This window comes from Cavia porcellus, unplaced genomic scaffold (assembly GCF_034190915.1).
Source record: "Cavia porcellus strain 051 isolate PalLab524CR breed Dunkin Hartley unplaced genomic scaffold, mCavPor4.1 scaffold_23, whole genome shotgun sequence".
NCBI lineage: Eukaryota > Metazoa > Chordata > Mammalia > Rodentia > Caviidae > Cavia > Cavia porcellus.
In genome coordinates, this window is record NW_026947506.1 from 37899271 (window position 1) to 37906027 (window position 6757).

Consider the following 6757-nt stretch of genomic DNA (forward strand, 5'->3'; position numbering starts at 1 on the left):
CTTGTGTATGCTAGGCAAGTGCTCTACTACTGAGCTATATCCCTAGACCTTTTCATACTGGACATAGGATCTTCTGATCCAGTGACAATAGATAAAAAATCAGGCCAAGCAATAGAAAACAGGCAAAGGTTTTAATTGGGAGGTTTCATCTTGAAATGGGGGACACTACTGACAGAGAGGGAGAGGTCAGGTTGCCCTATTAGAAAAAGGAAGGGTAAGGTTTGTATCAAGTTGCTGGGGTAGGCTATCATCTGGTTGATGATTATCTCAGTTCTGGTTCTGCAAGTTGGCTCCAAAGTTCTTATGGCTTGAAGGGGAAATCCAGGTCTCATGAGACGGTTGCTCTGCTTTGTAGGTGATTTCATCATGGAGATTTGTTTGTGAGGCTTTGCTATTCCTCAACCCAAGGTGACTGTAGGTTTAGGGCATTGACTGGAGACTACTGGACACATAGGTATGTAAAAGTTGTCAATTGAATGTTCACACAAATCTTAAAAATACCTTAGTTACTCATAGTGTCTTTAGGGACATTCTAGGATGTTTTTCAACAGACATTTCTTAAGTCATTCACATGCCTACATTCAGAGCTGAGCAGGAATTTGACCCAAAGTTTAAGGCAAAAAAGGAGACCGATACAAGATAAAGGCAGAGACTGCAACTCTTTTTTGCTTTTAGTTAGCCATTGGGCATGTGCAGGCCAACTCATAAGTCTATGCTTTTTAGCAAAAGCAGCCTCTAAATCTCTCTTACAATTTTATCAGGATTTTTTGGAGTTATGGGGTGGGTACTGGGGATTGAAACCGGAGCTTTTGCACTGAGCTACATCCCTGGCCTTTTAAATGTATTTTTTAGTTTTAAAATTTTGAGAAAGAATCTAACCATGTCACTAAATTATCTAAGCTGGGCTCGAATTTGTGATGCTCCTGCCCCAGTCTCACAGAGTACTGGCATTAACAGCTGTGCATCTTTATGCTTAGCTTTGTCAGGATTTTTGAGGCACTCAGGTAAGTAACTGCCTGCATTTCATTAGTTGTGATATATTTTCTTATCTTTTTATTTTTGGTTGTTTTGAGACAGAGTCTTGCTTGAACTCTGGCTTGAACTCACTGTGTAATCTAGGCTGGCTTCGACTACTGGAGGGAAAACAAGTTTGGAAGTTGCATGCTTAAGTAGTCGTTAACAGCTTTGTGTTCACTGAAGTCTAAAGAATTCCACCAAAATCTTGGAGGCTTTCAGAACCTTTTAATATCCAGGAACAGATGAAATGATTTTTAGATACACAGTTTTGAAGTAAGTGTTTTGGATCTTCACCTTTTTTTTTTTTTTTTGAGACAAGGTCTTGATATGCCTTCAAGATGGCCTTCAACTTACTATGTAGCCCAGGATGGCCTCAGATTTGTGGCGATCCTACTGCCTCAGGATTCTGAGTGCTGGGATCACAAGAATGTGGCACCATTCTCACCTTGGATCTTAAACTTTTAAAAGGAAAAACAGCTCCCAATATAGACTTAATGATTTCCCATGGTGGAGGAAAACCTATATTTCCCCTGATGCCTGTGATCTGAAAGGAATTCTGGCTTCTTTAATTCAGCATAGTTGTGTTGATGTTCCTCCATGTTGTAACACGAATCAATAGTTCATTTGTTTTTCTTGCTGAGTAATGTTCAATTATATGGATGTACTACAGTTTATTTTTTCACTGATTGATGGACATTTGTGGCCTTTTATTGTGATCTAGAATGTAACCCCAAAGACTCAGGTAACTAGAGGTGAGGTTTTTAGAAGGGAGCTAGGGCTCAATATGCTGTTACGTGGAGCCTGGTCAGAACAGATGAACCACTGGAGGCTTCACCTGGAAGCGTATATCTCTCTCCATGGCTCCTCCCTTTCTTGCCTGTTTTCTGGCTGCCATGACAGAGAGGAGCAGCTTTCCTCTGCCCAGGCCCTTCCACCAAGCTGTTTCTGTTTGGAGTCTGCTGACCAGCTACTGTAATCAAGGGCCAAAATAAATCTCTCTGCCATTAAGTTGTGGTTGTTGGGTATCTTGTTCTAGCCATGAGAAAAGTGACTGAGACAGGACACATAAGGATAAATTGCTGCCCACAGCCATCTTTCTCCTCTATCTTCAATACTGTGGGTAACTTGCTGAAGAAGCTGGTGCCTTTTACTGCACTTGGCCACACCTGTCCCAACTTGAGAGCCCTTCAAGGAGGAGATGTGATGATAGCTAGGATCTCCAGGTAAGCTATTTCCCCCTCCAACAAGGTGAGACAGCAAGTCAGCAAGAATGTGTGTGCACTGAACAACACGGGTATCTCACACCAAGCTTCCATATGTGATGGCTCCTGACTTACCCTTCAACCCTTACCAAATCTCATGTAGATTTTTCACCTGGCCAGCTTCACTCAGAATATGCCAGCTTCACTCAGTGAGAGAATTCTGGGAAATTTAGTTCTCAGTATAAAACCACTGCTGGAGTCGAAAGTCCTCATCAATTGGGAGTTTCACAGCATGCTACAGTCCAGGCTTAGGTACAGGTACTCATTGCCCTTTCCAAAAGAGAAAACTTCAGAGCCACAGGTTGTGAGCATCTCCAGTTCCTCACTCCCATGTCAAGTGTACTCCACTTGAAAACACTGCTAATGCTTAAATTATTGACTGTCAATCCAAGAAAGAGCTCCCATTACAGAATGAAATCAGCTTGGCTCTGCCTCCGCCAAGCCCATGATTGTTTTCCCCCCATAGCAATGGCATAGGCAGAAATTTAGAAGAAATAGTCCAATCCAAAGTTTCTTCTGAGTCACAGATGATGTGGGGCCTGGGAAAACAGAAGCCAGTTTGCCCTTCCTGTGAGTCAGCAGAAGTCATGCTGGGTCTGGGAAGAGTACCACAAAAAGCCAGTTTGCCCTTCCTGTAAGCCACACAAACCATGCAAGGCTAAGGAAGAGAGAAGCCAGTTCACCCTTCCTGTGAGCCAAGTGGCATGCAGGCTTAGAATCAAGACTCCATTATGCACCCCCCCCTCCCCTAAGCTCTTGGTTGGTTTGGAGGACAGGCTGAGTTGATAGCAATTGAGGTACAAAAACAACTAAATGTTTGTATTATTTGATTGACTTTTCAGGTCTAAGGCTGGAAGTCTGAGCATCTATTAGGAGGATAATGGTATGCAATATAGCAAATATGGGGGATTTCCTTCTGTCTTGTATTTACAAGTTTTATTCTGTTTTGTTTCATTTGATTTTACTATGTCTGATGGTATGGACAACTATTGTGAAGATAAGATATAATATAGTAGCCATTATTGATTTCCTATTATCCTGTTTTGAAGTGCTGTACTGCTTTCATTGTTTTGTTTTGATTTGCTTTAGTCTGTTTTATTTTGTTAGGTTTTATTCTCTTTAAGATAAATGCTGAGCCTTGGATGGATAATAAGTGATGGTGGCAGTAGTGGGGAAGGGTTATTTGGGAGTTTTTCATTTGAAAAAATAAGTAGGATTTTCAAGAAACAGCTGAGTTGAGAATACCTATTTTTTGTCTCATTTTTCTTTCTATCTTTTTTTTTTTTTTTTTTTGCAGTATCAAGGATTGAACTCATGACCTCGCACTTGCCAGGCAGGCGCTTAACTCTCTTTCTTTCTTTCTTTCTTTCTTTCTTTCTTTCTTTCTTTCTTTCTTTCTCTCTCTCTCTCTCTCTTTCTTTCTTTCTTTCTTTCTCCTCCCCTTCTGCCTCCTCTACCTTGTTTCTTTCTCCTTCTTCTCTTTGGTTAACTTCTTGGAAGAGAATTCTACATGTGATTTTACTTCCTCAGTCTAATTTCTGCCCTCATACGGCCTCAAAATTACTTTGGCAAAAGAATACCTAATAGTTTAATGCAAAAGAGAGTGCTATTTTGGCCTGAAACATTTGACCAGTTTGTTAAACAAAATTCCAAGGTGAGTTAAATTTAACAAAGGTTATTTGAGCAAGAAAAGATTTTAACCTGGCAGCATTCCAGGCTAAGTTTGGTTTGGAATGGCTCACCTGATCACAGAGCAAGTTATATTTACAGCCAGAAAAAAGGAAGTGGCATACAGAAAAATCCTGATTATCTGTAATCAGCATTTGCCTTACATGGGTATAGTATGAGGAGATATTTGCCTTATATGGATATGGTCTGATCAGTTGGTGTCTGTGGTTAGCTGTTGCTGGCTGCTGTAACTGGCTGAGATTCAGCTTTCTGTTACATGAAAAGACTTAAGTTAATTTTCAGTTTGTTTGCATACCAAGGTAGGTTGCAGTTCATTACATAAGGTGCCAGCTTTGCTTGCAAATTTTATCACCCGAGTACAGAGACAGTCTTAGGTCAAACATAATGAACCCCACTCCTCTCCCAAACTACTTGAGCAATTTCAGGCATGTCACCTCTACATTCTTTACATCAGTGCACCCTGTGCAGATCTGTCCTTGGGCAAACTCCTCTAGTAATCTGGTGTAAACTCCTATTGAAATATTAATCATTTCTATATCTCTACCTCAAATTTTCCCAGACTTTCTCACAACATCTTTTTCCCTAACAAATGGAGGCATGTCAAACTTAATATATCTCAAACTAAACCAATTAATTATTTTTATCTTCAAGCGTCACCTCCTCCTGTTTTCTCTAACTCAGGTTATAGCACCTGCTCATCTCCCAACCTACATCCCTCCTATTTCTCAGTCAATTAAAGTAGGACCCCAGGCATGACATTTTAAAAGTTACATTTAATTTTTAGAAGTTCATAAATATATCCATATTATACAAAATTAAGCATTATAAATGGGCATACATTAAGAATGCTTTCTCTTGTTTTGCTTGTCTATGTATGTGTTTCTATTACTATATGTAATTATTTTTTGCTTCCTAAGTATATTAGTCAGATTTCCATTACTGTAATAAATATCTATGATAATAAATTTATAGTAGAGAATGTTTTAAAAATATTTTTTTATTTGTTTGAGAAAGGTCTCACTATGCAGTTCAGGCTGGCCTTGAGCTCACATGGTAACCCAGGCTTGAATTCACAATGATCCTTCTGTTTCAGCCTCCCAAATGTTGGAATTACAGGCATGTGCCACTATGTCTGGCCAAAAATGTTAATTTTGGCTCCTAGTTTTGGAGGTTCCAGCCCATGGGTCATTGGCTGCATTGCTTTTGTGCCTGTAGTAAGGCAGTACATTATGGTGGGAAGTGTGTTATGGAGCAAGCTACTCACCTCATGACACCCAGAAGCAAGGCAAGGAAGAGGAAGGGGCTAGGTCACCATTAACCTCTTCAGATGCACAGCACCAATGACTGTACGACCTCCCACCATGCTCTGCCTCTTCAACATTCTACCACTTCCCAAGGGCACCAAGTGGACCAAGACTTTAACACACAGGCCTTCCTGAGACATTTCAGAACCGAACCATCTAGGTGACATTTAGATAAGGTCACTTTGAGTTTCTTGGAGGTGAAACAAGAAAATGTCCTTATTTCTTCTATCATATACATTAGCTAAATATACACATTACAATCTTGACAACTATGTACATTAGAGACACTTTCAGCACCTTGCTTTTGTTACTTATTTTAATATATCTTGATATATCTTTCAGCATAGTACTGTATTATGTGGATGTATTATTGTTTATCCAGTCTTTTTGCAGCATTGATGTACTGCAAAAGAATGGAAACAACTCATGGACTCATTGATAAAAGACTGGATATTCATGAGTTGTTTCTACTCTTTTGCAGTGCCCCGATGCTGCAATGAGAAACCCTGTACATATATGTGCATATATGTCTATAGGATGAGTTCACAGGATTTCCTTCCTGGGTCAAAGAGTAAATCTTTTATAATTTTGAAAAATTCCCACAGTTTTATCGAGAGAGTATGTTGATCTTTTGGATTTAAAAAATATTGGATAGGTAAGAAATGGTATCCTACTCTATTTTAATCTGCATTTCTTATGTGTAAAATTGAGTATATTTTTATGTGTTTAGCAGCTCTTTGTGTTTTTTCCTATTCATCTATTAGTGAAATTAAACCTTTACCTGTGATATATTTTCTCCATAGTTTGTTTTTTCAGTTTGCTTGATATTTTTCTGAGCACAAGTTTTTGATATTGATACAGTAAAATTTGGTTTTTCCAACACCTGGATTTAAGGCATAATTAGCATGAACTTTCTCCTTTCAAGGTTATAAAATAATTCTTTCCTTTGAACACTATATTTAAATTAAATTATTGTTACTATTAGTTTTACTCTGTTTTTGAGACAGGGTCTCACTATGTCATTCAGGTTGGCCTTGAACTCACTAGGTACCCCAGGTTGGTTGTGAACTCATGGAGATGGTTCTGCCTCAACCTCCTGAGTTCTGGGATTATCGGTGTGAGCCACCACACCTGGCTTTCTTTTGACCCATAAAAATTTCAAGTTTTATATTTTAATCTTTAATCCATTTAAAGCCTCATTTTGCGCCATTTGGAGCACCATTTGCACCAGCCTGTGGTGCAAGATATGGACCCAATATTGTATCTTTCCAGATGATCAATGGGATTTCTGTTTTATGGAAGTCTGTTGTTAAGAGATGTCTCTTTGTTATTCACTAAATGACTCCATCTTTCCCATCTTCCTCAATCCTCCACCATCCTCAGTTTTGCCTCCCAAACAGTTTCACCTCTAAACCCTCCTTGCAAACCCTAATCTCATAGACTGCTCCAGTTGTCTCTCATCCTCTCTCCTGGACTACTCTATTT